This window comes from Miscanthus floridulus, chromosome 19 (genome assembly GCF_019320115.1).
Source record: "Miscanthus floridulus cultivar M001 chromosome 19, ASM1932011v1, whole genome shotgun sequence".
NCBI classification, from domain to species: domain Eukaryota; kingdom Viridiplantae; phylum Streptophyta; class Magnoliopsida; order Poales; family Poaceae; genus Miscanthus; species Miscanthus floridulus.
Genome location: NC_089598.1, coordinates 89,694,063 through 89,716,440, shown reverse-complemented (window position 1 = coordinate 89,716,440; position 22,378 = coordinate 89,694,063). Strand labels below are relative to the sequence as shown.

At 44.2% G+C, this 22,378-nt stretch overlaps 1 pseudogene; it reads left to right on the top strand.

Moving 5' to 3' along the window:
* The first annotated feature begins 13,810 nt into the window (after positions 1 to 13,810).
* LOC136526338 (disease resistance protein RGA5-like) lies at positions 13,811 to 17,554 on the top strand (annotated as a pseudogene).
* Positions 17,555 to 22,378: the final 4,824 nt, after the last annotated feature.

The following is a 22,378-nucleotide window of genomic DNA, read 5'->3' as shown; positions in this document are numbered from 1 at the left end:
TCAAAGTTTCCTCATTCACAAGAGTTCTGAATGTTTCGAAATTGTGGTAGAAAAGTTCATACCACATTTCGAGGGGGAGAAATGTAAGATTAAGAAAGATACTTCCCCATACTTCAGATAATGCAATGCATACTATGCATTGAAGGTAAAAGTGATCTATAAAAGATGAATGTGATCGTTGAGGGAGTAAGACGGTCATAATAACGATACCCCTAAAGTAAAGAAATAGCTAAATTCCTGGATTTTTTATAGTTCCGATGGGAAGATAGCATAGTCGGCTAGTATTCATACTGGACTGAGTTCAGAATCATCAAGGCGGTGCTAAATGCGCCGTATGAGTTTTTTGACAGATTAAACCCAAAATAAGAAATTTGAAGATACACCATATTTATAGAAGATGGAGTAATCTGGGGGAGCATGGTATGTAGATACCTAAAGCTTGAATAGAAGTGGGATTACATATCCACTACAGTGTTTAGAGCAACAAATTGCTTATACATGTTGATGTTGTATGATATATACAACACCTGATGTTAGCTCTTAAAGAAGATGAATAAGTAAACAAGGATCTTATGATATGGGAGGCTATAGAACATTTGCCTTTTGGCAATAAAGAGCAACAATAGCCCCATACGAAAAGAAGTGCCACGAGGCTCCCAGAAGGTCTCAAAGAATAAGAAAGAAATTCAAATGGAGGATAATTTCACCTCATTTAAAAGCCATGAGAGGGCGTTCACCTCATCTAAATGGCAAGAAGTAAAGGAAGATGAATACCAACGATGTTTGGGACTAAGAAAAATTCCCAATGGAGCCAAAACAGTAGGCTGTAATGGGTCTACACGACAAAGATGACTCCAAAGGGAATATAAAAAGATATCAAAAGGGAATATTGAAAGCTATAAGCGTCACTTGTGGTGAAATGATTTACACAAAGAGAAGGAATAAATATAATGAGCATGCAATGATTCTTTTAGAATCATAATGGTGTTAGTGGCACATTACGATTTATAGTTACATCAAAAGGATGTAAGACACATTCCTCAACGGGAACTTGTATGGAAAGTTTACATGGCATAACTCAAAAGGTTTTGTCGTAGAAGAAAAGAAGTAAAGGGATGTTGCCTAAAGAAATCCATTTATGGATTAAAGCAAACTTCAAGACAGTGGTTCTTGAAGTTTGACAGTACAATAAGAAAGTTTGGGTTTTTAAAGAGAATGTAAAGAGACAATTGTATTTATGCAAAGTTTAAACATGGGAATTTTATTTTCCTACTCCTGCATGTGGGTAGCACCTTACTCGCTAGTAGTGGTGTTAATCTGCTGTTGGAGAAGAAGCAGTTCTTGTCCTTAAGTTTCAATGAGAATGGTCTTGGTAAAGCGTCATTCGTTCCAGAAATTGGAACTTACCGAGATAAAAGGAAAAGGGGTATTAGAACTGTCTCAAGTGTATACTTAGAGAAGATTCTAAAGAAATAAAGTATATATGTGAGTAAACTTGCGCCTGTTTCTAAAGTAAAGGGTAATAGTTTTCGGAACTTTCAGTGTTCCAAGAATGAATATGAGATCGATCAAAAGGACGTCCTATATGCTTCAGCTGTTGGAAGCTTAATGAATGCTTATAAGCAAGAACTTACCCTGACATAGTTTCATGTATCCGGGATATTTTGGCAGAAGTCCAGTCCAGATATAGATCACTAGGAATGGAGATGAGAATGTTTTGCAATTGTGCAAAGATTTATAGGCCTCATGGTGAGTAAGAAAGAATAAGTACTCTCAAATAGTTGTGGTACAAATGTTAAATTTTGGTGAGATGTTTAGTGAAACCCACATAGTAGCTAACACTCGCAGTTGGAGTTTTATTGTGGAAAAGCTCCAAAGAAACAGTTGTGGTGTCATCAAGGATGCATACCCACAGTATAGCTTGATATGAGGCTTAAAGGACAGGCGAAGTGGTTAAAAGAACTTACACCCGGAATTGATAATGGTATACACAGCAAATAACCATTTAAGTAGTTCGCTCCTATAACAACGGGTCAAGTGTGCTGCCAAACACATTGACGATAAAGTTGTACGTTGTGAAGGAGAAAGTCCGAAATCATACTAAAAATATTGAACATAAAAGTAACAAGCAAGTGCTTGCGGATCTGCGTACAAAGGCTTACCACCCAGTGTGTTTAGAGAACACACAGTCGACATGGGGTTTATGGTAATAGCCTATATGTTTCGGACAATAAATGGCCCAAAGTTAAAGAATCTGTTTCAGGACAGAGACGTGTATTGTAGCTGTTAAGTCTATCGGCGATTGACCAGTGACGATGAAGCATGCTCTATGCACTAATCCGTGATGGAACAAATAAAAGTGAAAGGATTAAAGTCAAAGTTTAAAGTTAAAGTATGAGTTGAGATCAAGGGGGAGAATGTTAGAATTGATCTCATCCGTCTTGACCCAACGGTTGAGACGGACCCCTTGACCGCGTCCTGATCGGGGACATCCAGCCATTTAGTGGCTAGTGGGCCCCCGTCCGCACAGTGCCTATAAAGAGGAGGTGGGGCAAACGGCTCTATGTACGAGGTTCGCCGCCCCCACATCCCACTGTCCTAACCCTAATCCGATCCAGAGGGTGGCACTGCCAGCGGCAGGAAGCACCACTGCCTCCACCACCACCACCGGTCTTCACACCTACACCAAGCGTCGCTGCCTAGCGCAGATCTTCATCGACGAACCAGTGAAGGCAGGGAGCTCCTCCGACGGTCAGATGCTTCTACATCTCTCTCTCTCTGTCTCCTACCCCGAAGCAACTCATGATTCAACAGGAAAGAACTAACCCACTGGATCCACACCTAGACGATCCAAAGTATATTACATGGTGCCCTCACCTGATAAAAGGACTGGTAGAGGGCGCACGCCCTCGCGCGAGAGCAAAGGATTCTAATCTGTTTAATGGTGGGGACAATATCATGTAGCATCATCATGACGATCTGTAATATATGAGAGCAGTAATGCAGTAAGACGTTATAGTTTTCACAGTTGCAAGTAAAATGCAGCAAAGCATATGGTACATATACAGAATATTGCATCTAATTTAGAGTCCAGGCTAGCTGGCATAACTGATATTAAGGTCAAACACATACATGGTAACAAAAGCTGGCATTGCATGAACACCGCGTGATGTACAATAGTTGGTGCAGTGATGATTGCCAAGTTTGCTGCACGGCAAAGTTCCGTGGCTATAAAAGCATCGTGGAGTGTTGGGTGGTAAGACTATACAATATTAGTAGGAAGTGGACAGGGCTCTGCCAGATTTGGATGTTATTGCGTCAACGATCAGTAGAGCTTCCAGGAGCTATACAAAAGCGTCGCAAAGTGCTGGTAGAAATATTATACAAGGTTAGTAGCAAGGGGATCGTGGCTTACGTTGAACCTGGACATAGATGCAGGAATCATCATTAGAACTTCAAGCTGCGATCGGACTCCCAGCCATGTTCATCTTTGTCCGAGATGTCCACCGACAAATCTGTGCTAGTATCTGGGCAGAGAAAAACATGTTTTGTGACTTTGGGTTTAAGGATGCTTCATTTATAGGAATGCAAGGAAACAGGAAGAAGGAATATCTGCATATATTGCAAGCACCGTGTATATGTAAAATTAAGCAATCAGTGTCAAAACTGCAGATTCAGATATGAATCTGTTAACCTTGGTGAGGCAGTAGGTTCCCAGGCTTGTACAACAACCTGTTTAACATGATTCTGGAGCATAATTATTTAAAAGAATAGTTGGCCAGCAACCCAAATGCGGAATGCAGGCTAATCATCCCCCTTCGAAGTATACGTATATTAAGTGTCTTACTGGTAGCAGTACAAATCTAACTTTGAACATTATACCAAGGTAGATGGCTAAAAAAATGGAGATCCCCAATCTTGTAAAGTGGGAATGTAGCAGATAATTTGTATATATGAGTATATGACTATATAATAGTTCTGTCTTTGACAAACTACACTTGCTCAAGACTTGGATACTATAGAGGAGATTTTAAAGATAGTACAGTGACTTCAGTCTTATTAGAACAAGGAGGTTGCTCCTGTTTTTTTTTCTCTCGAAAGTGTATAACCTGAAGCACAAAAACAGTGATATAAACCGGAAATGTGGCTGTGTACGATATATCTGTGTCTAAATCAGGTACTTAAGAATTCAAACTCTTAGGAAACCAGATAGAACATGAACGAATAAACATATTTTTAATGCCTTCGGCTTATAGATAGAACGGCTGTTACTACAAAGTATCACTTGTTGAGGTGAAATCTGATTGGTCTAATACAGGTAGAGCACCAAACTTTAGGGCAATTAATATAGTAGGAAACATGAGCATTTCATAAACCCGTTCGCTGGTCTAAATCTTGGCTGAACTGGCTGAAACTGTGAAAAACACTGTTCCGGCTGAATTGTTGGGAGAGAAATACTGTTCCGGCTGAAAAAAGAAGCCGGACAAGCCGAATATGGGGTAAGCCGAACATGGCCTGAGAGTAGCCTAAAAATCCACCGTAGGAAGACATAATCGTAGGGATTAGTTTAGCAAGAGTTTAGTAAGGAATAGTTTGTACAATAGGAAGGGATATAGCCTAGGAAAGGCAATTGTATCATAGTTTTGCATAACAGTGATCGATCCAAATCAACCGCTGAGTCCGCAAAAAGATGGCGTAGAGCAAGCAACTAACATTTTTTTGTTTGTTGGTTGAAAACATATTCATTACTTTGGGTAAGAGGCCATAAAAGTAAACAATGATCCACTATCTCTGTTTTTTTTTGTTTAAGCTTTGCTAAACAATTTCTCATATCAGAAAACTGCTAACAGTATAGTAGGATTGAGTATATCAATCTTGTCGATAGAATATCGTCGGCAGTCCTCCGAGGGGTATTCCACGAAGGTAGATTGATCGGCAGAGAAGCGTGTGATCAAGAATAAGAAGGCAACAGAGACACACGAGTTAGACAGGTTCAGACTGTCAGTATGACGTAATACCCTTGTAACACCCCAGGTGTTTGTTGCCGGTTAAGCAATGGGTTGAGCTCAAACATGACATGTTAAATGGTGATGAAGGTGTCAAGATCAAATCTACAAGAGTGGGCTCCAACTTAAACTCAGACAGCACAACTTTACTTACATGTGGACCCTTGTTAAGATTATGCAAGAGTACGGTTAAACATGCCCATTCCATGTACATTACATCAACATGCATCCATCTTGACCAGTGGAAAAGTTTCATGAAGTTTGGAATCAAGAAGTCACATGGAATGATAAGTTATAATCTTTCTTGGATTGCTTTATTAGGTGAATGAGAACGTGTGAAACATGACTTGTTTTTTTTTATGTTTTCCTTGTGTGTACGCTTATGATAATGTGTGATTGAGTGCATGTGGTTGATGTTGGTCACTAAAATACCTTAGCTACACTTAGGATGCCTATGGGAACAATGTTCATGTAGATCACTTCACCTAATTAAGCTCCTAAGTGATGATATGTTTAGTTTGACCCGGGATTTACATGTGATCTATGTATGAAATGATTGTGAAACCTTAAGAATGCTTCTAACATGTTTAGAATGTCACTAGGAACTACTTTGGTATTCATGACTAAAGCTAGTTTGGCAATATTGGAGATTACCTGTAGCTCTACCACTTTGATTAATGGATCTCTCGCTAATTCGTGCCAGTTTGAGAGTTTGAGGGAGCCGAAGATTGAGTTTCAGCTTGTATTTTTGAGGTGGAAAAGTTGCATGGCCGCCAGCTCGCCTCCTTGCTGTGCATAAGTACAGAGACCCGAGCTCCCCTGCCCTCTCCACTCTCTCCTCTCCTTTCCCCTTCCTTCTCTTGCTCTCTCCAAGCCGGCACCTGCCGCCGCCATGGCCGGTCGTGCCAGCTCCATGGCCGCCGTTGTTCCTTCATCTCCAGCCTCCCTTTCTCCTGCTGAGCTAGGATTTGTGGGTAAAAACCTTCCCTTGCAAGCTGCGACATCGGCGCCTTTGGTGTCGTTTACTTCGTGAAGGCGCCACAAGACTTCCCTGCTACGTTTCCGCTCCGCTGCTCCGTTTCCTGCCATAGGTGCTTTAGGTTGTTTTGTTGGTGGTGCTCGGCAGCAACGTTTGGGTTGGTTGCCTGAGTCTGAGTCAGTTGTTTTTGCTAGTTGTGGGCGCCTTTTAGTTGTGGAGTTTCTAGTTGAGTCATTTTTTCGACCAGGTTAAATTGCTAGTTGGATCGTCTTGACAAAGTTGGCTTGGTGAAGTTCACCGGAGCATGTAGTGATATGAAGTTCTTAGTGGTCCGGTTGGAGTGCCAAGTTGTATGAGATGAGTGGCGTACTCTCCTTAGTTGTGTTGTTTTTGAGCCCAATTTTCACTCAAAAAAAAAAACTCAGCCTAACACTTGTTTTCTTTTTCATCATCTAATATAAGGCCCGTACTATTTCAGCGAACGAACCATGTTTTTCTTCCACAACAAATCAGCAAAGCGAACATGACCTAAATAGTGGCAAAGCGTTTGCCATCCTTTCTAAAAAAAACCTCCTACACAAAAATTTGACAGAGCAATGCTTAAGGAAAATTGTTGAATCCCCATTTCAAAAAAAGGAGCAAATCGTAGCAATGCACTTCATTGCAAATACCCATCAAGAGCACCAGGCTTTGAGCTCTAGAACTTGAATTAAGGCGTTAAATCATGCCCCACAGAAAAAAAGAAGGGAATGACTCAGTCGACGACCACCTCACCCGTATGGAACTCGTACTCGCAGTCCATGTTCCCCATGCCTCACCGCCGGGACTTGAGCACGCACGGGACCGAAATGCTTAGCTGATCTAGGCCCAGATCGAGCCCTCCGCTGGGCAGCTCGGGTCCACCCAGATCGAAGAGGCTTCAAGGTCATGCAGAAGGCAGCGAGTGACGCCGGAGAGGAGCGAGACGCTGGGGATCGGGCGCCGCGCCGGTGGGGTGCGCCGCCGCCGTCGCCCTCAAACCAAGGAGACACCACCGTCGTCGTCGTGAAATCCTAGTGTTAGACTTGAGCCATTTGAGTCCGGCCCGGCCCGGCCCGGCCCTCAGGCCAGGCCCCCAAGTTCAACAGTTTTTGTCCCTGCCCGCAAACCTTAGTGATACGGCTTAGGCACATATCCCGTTGCCTAAAATTTTGCTCGAAATACTGATTTTAGCTATTTTATACTGTAAAAATATGCGAGCGACCTATCTAGGCTCGAGCCTAGCTCAAAAAGTTAGGCTCCACTTGCCCAGTGAAACAATTATTGATGGGATTTTTTTCAATCCGAAATAGCCAAGCCTTTTCAGCCTGGTCTGGACCACAAAATGCTCAGGTTTACCCTACGCGTGGTCGCTCTGTAAGTCGCGGATGACGGAGACAAATTACCCCCTCGATGCCTAGCTTGTTCAAATAATTAGGTAAACAAACGCGTCCAAATGATTAAGTTGTAGAAAAGTCATCAGCTGCAGTGTCAGCAATTGGAGGAAGAAGGAGAGGAATCAGAGCAAGGCAGGTAGCAGAGCAAGGGGAATGGAAACAGACGAAGCTTGCTTGTAGTTTAAGATATTCGATTACAATGTTCATGCCCCTTCCCTGGACGAAGCCAGCACATATACGCCAACAACTCACGCACGCACTCGTACAAGCTGGATTCACTCGTTTTCCCACTGAGGCCAAACACCGGACACTCTCTTCCTCGGGCCAAGCAGGCCTTCCTCCTGCCGAGCCCGGCACAGCACACTCCACCTACTCCTCGGCACAGTGTGCTGGTCATCTGTCCTGACATTCCCCTCTCCCTTGCGCGCCTGGATTGTCCCAGACAACAGCACGCGGAAACTGTTGACGAAGGTAGTCTAGATTCTCCCATGTTGACAGAGATGAAGGCAAACTGAGACCATTTGATCAGTCCTTGGCGCACAGGAACCGCCACCTTTGAAGATTGATCGACGTTGAAGAATCCTTTCAGGAAATGCTCCAGCGAATGGAAGAAGGAGGCAGATTCTTCTCCACAACATGCTGACCACCGACTGCTTTCTTGAGCTGTGACACATGAAAAAATAGGGGTGAATAGAGGAAGACGCAGGAAGCTCCAGACGGTAGCAATGGACCCAATACGCTCAATGATCCGAAAGGGCCTGAAAACTTGAATGCTAGCTTCTGGTTAGCACGGTCTGCCAAAGATGACTGCACAATAGGGCTTAGCTTAAGAAAAACCCACTCATCAATCTGAAACTCGCGTTCGAAACGTCGTTCATTCGCCTGTTTCTTCATGCGCTGCTTGCTTGATGAAGATGCTGCCTGACCAACTGAGTCATCAAATCTCGATCCCCAAAACCATTCAGACAGATCAGAGATGGGATGATCATCAGCAGCCGACAACCCAAACTGGCGAGGAGCAAACCCATACATCACCTCAAATGGCGACGGCCGAGAGCTGAATGAAATGAGGTATTGTACCAGAACTCCGCTACATCTAGCCAGGAACTCTAGCGGCGCGGACAAGCATGGACCATAACACCTGAGGAAAGCCTCCAAGCACTGATTGACCCTCTCTGTTTGTCCCATCGGACTGCGGATTGATATGCCGAACTCATGCACAGATCAACCCCAGCCAACTTGAATAGCTCCCTCCACCAGTGACTGGTGAAGATACGATCCCTATCGGAGACAATAGCCATTGGGCAACCCGTGCAACTTGTAGACTTGTGATAAAAATAGTTTAGCTACCCCAACAGCAGGTGAAAGGATGCTTCAGGCCAAAAAGTGTGCATATCTTGGAGAAGGTTGTCTACAAACAACCAAAATACAGTCAAAGCCACCGGACATTGGAAGACCTTCAATGAAATCCATGGAGTATTACCTGCCAAGCATGATCCGGAACCCGGCAAGGGTTGCAAGAGACCAGGTAAACGCGAACGATCTAGCTTGGCTTGCTGACAAGTGAGACATGGAACGAACAAGTTGTGGACTGCTGTCTTCAAACTGGGCCCAGGCAAACACTGCTGATACGGCGATAAGTGACTGGAATCCGGAGTGACCTCCTACAGCACTGTCATGAAGGGCAGCGATGATACGAGTTTGGAGCTCCGCATATGACCGATCCATATGCGCTGATCGTTAGCGCAGCAATCCATCTCGAAAAGTGAAACGGGAAGGGAAGGGAGGAACCAGCTGCCGGATCAAGAACCAGTTTCGCAATCAACTGTTGTGCATGAGCATTAGATTCATAAGAAGCAGCCACCTCCTGCAACCATTGCGGTTTGAACCACAGAGACCGCAGAACATTGCAGTGCCGGTACACGAGACAGAGCATTCAGCAGCACGGTTATCCACGCCCTTGCAATACACAATCTAATATTGCAACCCAAGGAGCTTGGTGAAAACTTTTTGTTGCCAAGGCGTATGCAGTCGCTGCTCCGACAGCTGAACTAAACTCTTCTGATCAGTCACAATGCGAAATTCAGCATATTGTAAATAGCTGCGCCACTGTTCCAAGGCTAAAAGGATAGCAAGTATTCTTTTTTCATATGTAGAGAGACCCTTAGATCTTGGACACAGAGATTTGCTGAGAAAGCCAGTGGGTGACCATCTTGTGTAAGTACTGCCCCAATGCCTGTTCCACTGGCATCTGTCTCCACACAAAAGGGCTTAGAAAAATCCGGTAAAGCCAACATAGGAGCTGATGTCAGGGCCTGCTTCAGAGGCATGGAAGGCAGCATCATGAACTGTGGACCATAGGAACAAGGCCCCTTTCTTCAGCAAGTCGTGAGGAGGCCAAGAATAATCACCCCAAAATGCTTCACAAAACGTCTATAGTAGCCTGCCAACCCTAAGAAGCTACGAAGCTCCTTAACCGAAGATGGTACTGGCCAACTCAAAACTGCCTGAACCTTGTCCGGATCAGTCGCCAACCCTGCTCCGAAATGACATGCCCCAAATACTTCAGCTGACATTGAGCGAAAGACACATTTGGAGCGCTTGACCTGCCACTGATCACGGCGTAGGAGCTCCAACACTTGCCGAAGGTGGACCAAATGCTCCTCAAGCGACCGGCTGTAAATGAGAATGTCATCAAAGAAAACCAAGACTCCTTTGCGAAAGCAATGAGGCCAGGGTAGTATTCATCGCCTTCTGGAACGTGGCCGGTGCCCCCATGAGACCGAATGCCATGGACTCGGAACTCATACTGACCTGAGTGGGTTTGGAAAGCTATTTTTGGTTCTTCACCCGGCTACAGTCTGATCTGGTGATAGCTGGCTGTTAGATCCAAACAAGTAAACCACGAAGCATGGGTCAGCTCATCCAACAACTCCTCGATCACTGGTACCGGATACTTGGCCTTAGCAGTAAGCGCATTCAAGTGGCGGAAATCGACACAGAATCTGAACGACCCATCCTTCTTGACAAGTAAGACTGGAGAAGAAAATGGACGGTTACTCGGTTGAATGATGCCAGCCTTGAGCATATCCATTACTTGCTGCTCAATTTCATCCTTGACAGCAGGCGGGTAGCGATAAGGACGAACTTGCACAGGCGAGGCCCCTGGAATAAGGGGTATAGCGTGATCAAGAGGCCGTGCAGGAGGATAACAGTTGGAGGAGCAAAAACTGATTCGAACTCTTGTAATAAGTTAGATACTGCTGGATGAACAGGAGTGATTTGAGAAGTTTCTTCAGCTGACAAGGCCGTCACCTGGATAACGAAACCCTCTGGCAACGCCATCAACTTCCCTTGCAAGCGAACCATAGTCTGGCCGTGAGGAATCAAGAGCCATTTGTGCTGCCAATCAATCTGCATAGGGCTATGACTTGCTAACCAGTCCATGCTAAGAATCATATCATAGGATGGCATAGGTAAAGCCAAGAAGGCTGAATGAACTGACATTGCTGCACTTCCCACGATAGATCACTGAAAAACTGAGGACATTCAATGATATTACCATTAGCAATTCAGGACTCGGGGTGGAGCTGCCAAAGATTGACCACCAGACAACTTGCTCGCTAGATCAGTGCTGACAAAAGAACAAGTACTGCCAGAATCCACCAAAATCTGCACCGGAATGCCCTGAACTGAACCCTCAAGATGGATAGAGCGAACTAGAGCAGAAGCAGCAACTGACGCTAACACCTGGACAGCAAAAACTTGAGCTGAATCCTCTCATTGGTGACTGGATCAACACATTCAGAGTCATATGAATGGCACATGTCCCATAATTCCTGGAGAGCGTGCAACTGAAGGCTTCATGACATTTGTGGTCGCGAGACCATTTCTCACCACATCGAACACAGAGGCCGCGGGCACGCCTGTAAGACCGCAACGTGTTCAATTTGTCCTCCACGCCACAGGGCCGACGGTCATCAGCCTGACCCCCACCCACAGCTGCCCGAACGCCACGATCAGGAACGGTGGCCGCCGGCAGCATGGGCAGATTCTTGGACGCGGACTTCCTCCGCCCAGGATCCACCAGTTCTTCCTGCAACAAGGCGAGAACACAGGCAGCATCCACAGAAGATGGGCGTTGCATATGCACAGCAGAACGAATGTCATCCCTCAACCCATCCACAAAACGCATAGCATAAAACAGGGGATCAGTAGTTTTGCCATAAGCTATGAGCTGATCTACCAAACCAGTGAACCTATCTGCATATTCCTGAACATTCCCAGTTTGACGGATGTGAAACAACTGGCGAATCAACAACTCATACTGATCATGACCAAAACGATCTAGGACCATTTGATAAAACTCCTCCCAGCTAACCTTCTTCACCTTTGGATCTAAGGACTACAGCCAGCGAGATGCAGCGCCTTTCATCCGCATCGTGGCTACACGAATCCATTGACTGGGCTCAACAGAATACATGTCAAAATAGTCGTCACAACGACTGAGCCACAGCTTGGGATCCTCCCCATCAAAAACTAGAAAATCCATCTTCGGTAGCTTGCTACTAGAATACTGAGGTCCCCAATGTGCGTGGTACTCATGCGGCGCGCCCTCAACACCAGAAATCTCCCGACCCCCCATGTCCAAAGCAGAACTAGAGAGAGATCGATGCAAGACAAACTGATGGGCAGGCTGGGGGAAGGGGATGGATGGTTGGCTTACCCTTGACCGAGGGCTGAGCCATGGACTCGAACCCCCGGTGATGATGTGCAACGCCGTGCCCAACTGACGGGCCGATGGCCGGGTGCTCGGCAGATGATGTCGCCGCGGCCACCACGGGATGGGACTTTAGGACACCAGCGGAAGTCGCCAGCTCCGAGTCGAGCACCACACGACTCACAGATTTGCGAAGGGCAGTCATCTCCTCGCGCAACTGCTCCACCACCGCGTCGGACTTGCGGACCGCCCCCCAACTCCGAGCGCAGCTCCGCCACCGACGCATCCACCTTGGGCTTCCATTCATCGAACACCTTAGCTGCTTCTTCCAACCGGCTGAATCGATCTGCGATGGAATACTCCACCGCCCCGATCCGCTTGCCCAGCGACACCTCCACCTCCCCGATACGTTCCCCAAGGGACGTTTCGATGTGGGTCTTCACGAACTTGAGCTCATCCATCAGGAGCTTGGTGTTGGAATCCATGGCACCGAACTGCTTGCGGAATTTGGTAAAATGGTCGTGGATGATTTCGTGGGGTTCCAGGATGGGAATAGGATAGATCGGCCAAGGAACGATAGGCTCTGGATACCAATTTGTCAGCAATTGGAGGAAGAAGGAGAGGAATCAGAGCAAGGCGAGGCAGCAGAGCAAGGGGAATCGGAAACAGACGAAGCTTGCTTGTAGTTTAAGATATTCGATTACAATGTTCATGCCCCTTCCCTCGACGAAGCCAGCACATATACGCCAACAAACTCACGCACGCACTCGGTACAAGCTGGACTCACTCGTTTTCCCACTGAGGCCCAAACACCCGGACACTCCTCTTCCTGGGCCGAGCAGGCCTTCCTCCTGCCGAGCCCGGCACAGCACACTCCACCTGCTCGTGCTGGTCATCTGTCCTGACATGCAGCTAACTTGAAGCTTCCATTTATTTATATAGGTAATAAGACAAAAATAAAGCAGCCAACTTGCTGTGGGTCTCGTCACTAGAAACATCGTTGAAGTTTTCTAGTAGTCACTGTCTTTTATTTTGCTTTCAGTCGGGAAATACAATAGATTCAAGTCCTGAAAGTATTTGTTTTTGTCAAAAATGAAAAAAAAAAACAATCTCCAACGGTTCCAATCGGCCTATTCCATTTCTTAATCTTTTCGCGCTAAAAAAATAGACCGATCGTACGGATATATCCGCGCGTCTTTCACTCACGTATCCATCGGCCAATCTAAAGGTGGAAGAGCATGGAAAAAAAATAAAGAGTAGGAAAGAGTTCCAATACAAGATTGGAAGTGGCCAGGATAATTTAGAAATAGTATAGGATTTTTTATGTAAAATTATTTTTTTATATTTTAGGAAGGAATTATTGAAATTTTTTGGAGATGGTCTTATTTATTCTTTTCAATAATTTTTTACGAGTTGAAAAACCTTATGATTTTGATTTTTTTTTTGTTAGGAACTCTCGGAGATGCTCTAAAGTGATCTAAAGTTTAGTGGCTAAATTTAGACCAGGCATCCAATATGGTCTTGGCTTCTTTATATTGTATAGGACGGGAGAGTAAGATGTTTCGTATGCATCCATTAGTGGGATATTAGAGATATAAGATTGAAAATTCGCTACTCTTCTCGAGACAGAAATATTCATTGCCTGCTGTGCCGTTGTTGTGAGGGAGATAGATCACCCTGGAGCGCTGAGATGGAGGCAACGCTAGTGAGCGCTTCGACGGGAGTGATGAACTCCCTCCTCGCGAAGCTCGCAGCCCTTGTGACTGGTGAGTACAAGTTGCTTAAGCAGGTCCATGGGGAGATAGTTTTCCTTGAGAGCGAGCTCCGTAGCATGAACGCACTCTTGCAGAGGCTCGCGGTCGCGGACATGCAAAATCTTGACCCCCAAATGACGGAGTGGAGGCATCGGGTGCGTGAGCTGGCATACGACATCGAGGATTGCATCGACCTGTTCATGCATCAGCTTAGTTCTGCAGATGGCAAGGCTGGGCTTGGGCAAAAGATTGTATCCCAGCTGCGGAAGATACGAGCATCCCATCAGACAAGTTCCCAGATCCAAGAACTCAAGTCTCGCGTTGTGGTGGAGAGTGAGACAAAAGAGGTACTACTTGTTTCACGACTTCACCTTGAGTTCCAGTCTCTGCGAAAGTAGACCCTCGGTTGCCCGCACTTTATGTTGAGGACAGATTAGTGGGCATTGATGGCCCCAAGGATGAGATCATTGAGCGACTGATGGACAAGAGGAGTAGGGGCAGTGCCTCATCGGAAGATGTCACGACAGTGTCCATTGTGGGTTGTGGAGGTTCAGGCAAGACCACTCTTGCCAACCAAATTTACTGCAAAATCAAGGGGGAGTTTCAGCGTGCAGCTTTTGTGTCGGTGTTTCAGAATCCTAACATAAAGAAGGTTTTTGTGAGCATTCTTTCACAAGTTGGTGCCGATTCTTGCGCGTTAGATGATGAGCAGCAAATTATCAACAACCTAAGGGAATACCTTAGTGACAAGAGGTACCTTGGGTTTCCTTTTTCTTATACCATGCCACCAAGATTATTTAGAAGTTTGTTTCATACTGCAAAAAGACAATTCGCAAAAAATCTATCCCTGCCTCTGTAGTGTGTCAGGCTGGGCCTATTCCCAGCTCCATAAAACAGTGGTATTTAGAAGTTGTTTCGTACATGCAGTGGTATTTAGCAAACATGTGTTTGACTTGGTTGTTGTAGAGAGGCAAATCTTCCTCATCATCATTGCAACAAAATGCACATTAAATTGAGTATGCCATTAGAGTACGCAACATAAGAAAGCGATGCTCTCTGCAAAATTCAAATGTAGGCAATGGAAATTGTAATAAGACTTTCCATCTGATCTAGGTTCACAATAAAAACGTATGCAGTATGCAGCCTTTGGTCTTGGTAAGCTAGCTAAAGTTTCTGTATATCCTAGTGCAGGTACAAAATATAGAGATTCTTTTTGTTCCTGATGATGTTATGCCAGGTTACCGATTAGAAAGAGTACAAAGTCAAAGGGTAAGCATATGAATACACTGTAATGCCTGTGGAAGAAAAGATTATTGATTCATGTTTCACACGGCCATTCAACGCCTCCTTTCACATATGTAGCATTATACGAGCATCTTCTTTTATTTTTAATCACACAAACGATAACTTTTAAGTTGAACTCATTCAGAGTCTTGCAATGATGATATGCCCATGCAAGTCTATAGATCTCAATAATAGATATCCCAGTATATCTGTCTCCTTCCCATTGCTGTTTACATTCTTTATAAAATTGTTTATTTATGGGTGCATACTGTTAACATAGTCAAGCGTCGTTACAGGTACATTGTTGTAGTTGATGATCTTTGGGATAAACAAACATGGGAAATTATCAAATGTGCATTGGTCAAGAATCGTTGTGGTAGCAGAATTTTGACAACAACACGTAAATATGATGTAGCTAAATTATGCTGCTCCTGTCTTGGTGATCATGTTTATGAAATGAGTCCACTTAATATTGTTGATTCCAAGACATTGTTCTTCAAAAGAATTTTTGATCCTGCCAACACTCTCACGGTGCAACTGGTCAGCACAACACGCCATAGAAGCGGTTGGCTGAGCCAGCCCGGGTTCGAGTCATGGCACCAACTTCTTAAGATGAAAATCAGGGGGACATCTCTCCCCCTGGTCAAATCTTTTTTAAAAGAATTTTTGATCCTAAAGATAGGTGCCCAGCACAGCTGGCAGAAGCTTCTGATGAAATATTGAAAAAATGTGGGGGTCTGCCTTTAGCGATTATTTCCATATCTAGCTTATCGGCAAGCAAACCAAAGTCTATAGATCAATGGAACAAGGTGAAAGTTTCCCTAAGTTGCACATTTGAAAAAACTCCAGATATGGAAACCATGAGACAGATAATCTCACTAAGTTACTTTGATCTTCCAAACCATTTGAAAACATGTTTATTATATTTGAGTATATTTCCAGAAGGTTGTGAGATAAGAAGGGAGCGTTTGGTGAGTAGATGGATTGCTGAAGGATTCGTTAGCCAAAAACAAGGACAAAACATATATGAAGTGGGGGATAGTTACTTTAATGAGCTCATCAACAGAAGCTTGATTCAACCTGCAAGCACAAGCCGTAATGGTCAAATAAATGCTTGCCAAGTGGATGACACCATTCACGATTTCATTGTGTCCAAATCAACTGAAGAAAATTTTGCTACACTGATTGGTGCCTCAAAGCTGGTACCCATGCCATGAAGCAAGGTCCGTCGACTATCTCTTCAAAATGGCAACCAAGAAAATATAAAGTTCTTGGTCAAATCTCATGTACGGTCACTAACCGTATTTGTCAATTCTAAAAGAATGCTATCTCTTTTGGGTTTTGACATTTTACGTGTGTTGGACCTAGAAGGTTGCCATTCATTAAGAAACCGTCATCTTGAAAATCTGGAAAGACTCCACCAGTTACGATATTTGAATATAAGAGGATCATGTATTAACGAGCTCCCAAAGCAAATTGGAGAACTTCAACATTTAGAGACACTAGACATAAGGTCAACTTATGTAGAAGATTTACCACCAGGCATTGTCAGAATGAAGAGTTTGGTTCGTTTGCTTGTTGATTGTCATGTTAAATGGCCAAAAGGAATAAGCAATATGCAGACACTAGAAGAGCTAACAAGTTTCTCAGCTTTATTGTACGACTCAAACTTTTTGCAAGAACTAGGTAAGCTAACAAATTTGAGGGTGCTCCGAGTAATTTGGAATCTTGATGACTTTGGAGGTGATGGAGGAAGCCATAAGGAATCTTTATATTCTTCTCTCAGTAATCTGGGCACATGTAACCTTCAGTCCCTTTTCATTGATATCAATGGATGTGATGAAGATAATAACTTCTCACTGGATAAGTGGCACCCTGCTCCATTTAGACTAAGACAATTTTACATTGGCCAGTGGTGTCCCATCCCAAAAGTTCCCAATTGGATGGGCTCATTAATCAATATTGAAGAGTTAGTTCTATATGTTGACAAAATTGGTCAAGAGGATGTCCAGATGCTGGGACACATGCCTGTTCTACTATCCCTAACCATATATTCAAATACCGCCTTTGAAGGGAGTATCACAATGCGTGGATTTCAATCTTCAAAGGTTTTCAAGTTTTATGGTAATTCTGTGGGGTTAATTTTTGAACCTGGGTCTATGTTAAAGCTTGAGTGCCTTGATGTTATATTCAGCGTGTTTTGGATTAAATCTTCAGACAGTAGTTTTGATTTTGGCATACAACACCTATTCAACCTCAGAAATGTCTACATTCAACTTGAATCTACTGGTTCTACTAGTGGAGAGTTGGAAGCTGCAGAATCAGCTATCAAGAATGCAGTACAATCACTTCCCGGACACCCTAAACTCAACCTGAGGATGTTACAATGTAAATAATTGGGCTCCTAAGTGGCTAGTTAAACCAAACCGATACTAGCCTGAGATTTCAGGTATCAACTGTTGATTTAATTCTTATATTCTGATTAACACCATTCTCATATTCGGCTCTATTGAACCGAGCACTTTGGTACAGCCGGCGGTTGGCCCAAATCTGATCGGACAACAAAACCCGGCCGGCACCCCCTGCAAGTCCCAAGGTTGTGAGTGCTATTGGTGCAACCTAGCAGTCTTCTGTTGATCCAGTACCGCAGGAGGTTCCTGTCATCACGCGAACTGGAACGAGCAGCAGGCAGCCTGACATCGTTGAATCAGGGTGATACTTTTGGAATTGTTAACGAGAATACGCACGCTTGAGAGATGGGATTTTTCCCTGCTACAGCGACATACTCTTCATCTACTACTAACGTCATTTTGACGCCGTTAGAGTCAACGGTACAAATTTTATACCAGGTTTGAATGTAATTAGTAGTTGTTCTAATACGCTAGAACATAGCTCTCGTTCTAACTTTGTCTCTTCTACTGATGGTATATTTGCAGGTAACGAAGATATGATGCAAAAGGCAATGAGAAGTGCTCTCGTTCTAACGTTGTTGAGAAATCGTTCTATCGATCTATGTATACGCTCGTAGAGCACAGTATGACACAAGGAAGAAAAAAATTAGATAACATGACACAAGGAAATAGGGAGGAATGAGAAGCTCTTTATTCCTTTCTCTTGCATGTTGTACAGAGTACAGTAAGCTTGTGTTCAGTTCTCTCATTGCCTTAATTTATACTCCCTCCTCTTGTTCATTGCCTCCGTGAGTCCTAGCACCCGCCTTAGGGCTTCACCAACACTCCACCGTGACGTGCTATCCCAACTTCCACGTTAGCAGTTGGTAGCCATGTCATATCAATTGGTAGTCTCACAGCGTGTCTGATGTGCCTACAGAGACTATGGTGTGTTAGAATTGATCTCATCCGTCTTGACCCAACGGTTGAGACGGACCCCTTGACCGCGTCCTGATCGGAGACATCCAGCCATTTAGTGGCTAGTGGGCCCCCATCGCACAGTGCCTATAAAGAGGAGGTGGGGCAAACGGCTCTGTGTACGAGGTTCGCCGCCACCACATCCCACTATCCTAACCCTAATCCGATCCAGAGAGTGGCACTGCCAGCGGCGGGAAGCACCACTGCCTCCACCACCACCACCGGTCTTCACACCTACACCAAACGTCGCTGCCTAGCGCAGATCTTCATCGACGAACCAGTGAAGGCAGGGAGCTCCTCCGACGGTCAGATGCTTCTACATCTCTCTCTCTCTCTCTGTCTCCTACCCCGAAGCAAACTCATGATTCAACAGGAAAGAACTAACCCACTGGATCCACACCTAGACGATCCAAAGTATATTACAATGGTACCAGAGCAGGTTCTCTAGTATGTGGATCTGGATCGGGGCAAAGAAAAGAAGAAAGAAAAAGAAACGAACTTCGGTTCGGAGAAAATGAAACCCTAAAGAAATTGGACGGTCCGGGGAAGTTTTTCCCACCGCCGTCATTACCGCCTCACGCGGGATGGAGCACCCGCCGCTGGTTTGCTGACGCGCGGGAAGAGATGAGCTAGATCCGATTCGGATCGAAAGAAAAGGAATACAAAGGGTCCATCGAACCCTAAACCCTAATCGGGTAAAGAAAAGGGAAAAGAAGGGGTCTCGATTTTGAAAAGTACTCGAACCCTAACCCTAACCCGTCGGGGAAGAAGAACAGTGCCCATCCCAAAACCCTAACCCTAATTTTTACCCCATCCCCAAATCGGGTAAATCCCAGAAGAAAGAATGGGGACAAAGAGGAGGATGGGACTTACCTGAGCTTCCTCCGACGCTGTCGCAACCGCCACCGCACGGGGAAGTGGAACAGCGCCGACCGTCGCGGCCACGCCTCGGGCTCAGCGGTAAAGGGCACCACCACCAGACCACTCGACGGCGGCGCGTCCACCTCGCGGTGGGCGCGCGCATCGACGAGGGGACTGGCGGCGGCACTGCCACCGACTCCTCCTCTGATCGGCCATTGGGCCACTGCTGCTCCTCTGAGTGCAGCACGAGAGAGAAAGGAGGAGGGAAAGAAAATAGACGGGGGAGCCGCTGCTGGGATCACTCCGGGCGGCGTCTTCCTCACCGGCGAGGACGGCAGCCCCGACCGGCACCGACGGCAACCACGGCTGCCGCGGCTGTCGCGTGAGGCGTGCGAGAGAGAAGGGGAACGGAGGAAATGGTGTTTAGGGTTTCAGGGGTGCGGCGGCAGGGACGTTTTGGTTCGCCCGACTCGGCCGGATGGCCGTTGGATTTGATCCGACGGCGATGAGTCACTGGGCCAAATGAGGCCCAGGCGGGGCGCGCAGCCGCGGCGCTTTGCCGGCCCAGGCCCACGTTGCGGCCTGGGTGGCAGCGCGCGCGCGCGAGGAAACAAGGCCGGACCGGTTTTTGCTGCTGGGCCGGGAAGACAGTGAACAAATGAGTCTATTTCTCTTTCCTTTTCCAGTAAAATGTTATTTCCTGGAATATGATTAATGGCTCAAGAAAAAAAAATAGAAAAGAGAATTTTTCATGTGGATAAAATTCAAGAAAAGTAAGTCGGGCCGTATCTCCGGTTGGGCCGAATGCACAGTGGTGATTGAGAATTATTTTATTATTTTCAGAAGCAAATTTCGATGATTTCATTCAAAGAGTGATTTAAAATCTCTGATAATTATTGCACCAACGTGTTAGAATTTTCAGAGAGTAGAAAAGTACAGTAAAATGCTTCTGAAAAGTAGAAAAGAAATTTTGTCAATTTTCGCTGCAAAGTTAAAGATGTTGTCTTCTAATTTGAAGAGCAGTTATAGTTATTCAGTAAATGATGAAAAGTTTATCCTCCAGTTAAAATTAGAATCAGCTGGAAAATTTTAATTGGAGGAATAGTTGGTTGATAGTTAAGATAAATTATAATATTGTTATTTTCTGACCAACGTTGATGATAACAATATTATAAGTTTATTTATGAGTTTAAGTTTAAAGTTAAATTATGGTATTGTTATTTTCTGACCAACGTTGATGATAATAATATTATAATTCTATGAGTTTTATATTTAAAGTTTAAATCTCTGATGAATTTTGCATCAAAGTGACCAATTTTCAGAGAATAGATAAAGTTCAAGGAATGCTCTTAAACTAGATAAATGTATTTTCATGTTTCCGCTGCAATGAAGTTGATTGTCTTCTAATTAAATTCGAACCAACGGGAGAATTTAATTTTGAGGAGCAGTTCTATGTTTACAAGATTATTGAATTTCTATACGTTAATTCCATTTCTGTCCAACGGTGATGTGGAATTAATGTAGAAGAATGATGTTTTATTCTATTTCTGCCCAACGGTGATATAGAATAGAACATAAAGTTTTCAAAGTTTAATGAGCATTATTGTTGAATATTTTTCAGACAAAAGACCTACATGCTTTCATTCTTGAAGGCAGAAAGTGAAATGAGCTGGGTACTTGTGACTCAGATGGTGAAATGCCTAAGGGCAAGTTATGTATGAAAGAATGCCATTGGTTAAGGGACTGTGTTCTCTTTAAAGAATGGCTTCAAAAGAAAAGAATTCTAGGATATTGATCCAAAAAAAAGGTAGATCAATGAGAGTCTTCATTGAGAAATGTCTTTTATGTACTCTCTGTGGAGAAGAATTTATTTTTAGTTTCACTTATGAGAGTTGTAAAAGTCATATACATTAAACATGTGTGTTAAAAGAATATTCGGATTTATTTCTGAATTTGATGATTGAACACGAGCCAATCCTGGCAATTATGTCCGTTCAAAGGAATATCTCGCATGGCGGGAAAAAGTTTGTGATAGTACCCGCATGGCGGGAAAAGTTTGAGAAAATACCCGCATGGCGGGGTAAAGTTGGCATAGTACATATGTTAACCAATTCTGCATGGCGAGAGAGTTTGGCATAGTACTTATCCTGCATGGCGGGAGGAGGATGTGATGATTCATATGCTCTAAAGAAATATCCCGCACATGGAGAGAAGTTTGGGATAGCTCTTATGCTTTTCTAGTATTTACCGTACACTCTGATTGTGTCATGGTCATAAGTACTCAATGAGTTTGAGAACAAAAGAAAGTTGCATGTGAACCAAGAGATAAGAATGATATGCAAGTGTGACTTGCAGAAGTATTGATAATAATAGACTATGTTGAGTTTTGAAGTGTAATGAGGAAAATGTACTCCCATACGAATTTTGTTTGCATGATGTAATCACGTGGATGAAGTAAGTAATTAAAGTTTCCTCATTCACAAGAGTTCTGAATGTTTCGAAATTGTGGTAGAAAAGTTCATACCACATTTCGAGGGGGAGAAATGTAAGATTAAGAAAGATACTTCCCCATACTTCAGATAATGCAATGCATACTATGCATTGAAGGTAAAAGTGATCTATAAAAGATGAATGTGATCGTTGAGGGAGTAAGACGGTCATAATAACGATACCCCTAAAGTAAAGAAATAGCTAAATTCCTGGATTTTTTATAGTTCCGATGGGAAGATAGCATAGTCGGCTAGTATTCATACTGGACGAGTTCAGAGTCATCAAGGCGGTGCTAAACGCGCCGTATGAGTTTTTTGACAGATTAAACCCAAAATAAGAAATTTGAAGATACACCATATTTATAGAAGATGGAGTAATCTGGGGGAGCATGGTATGTAGATACCTAAAGCTTGAATAGAAGTGGGATTACATATCCACTACAGTGTTTAGAGCAACAAATTGCTTAATACATGTTGATGTTGTATGATATATACAACACCT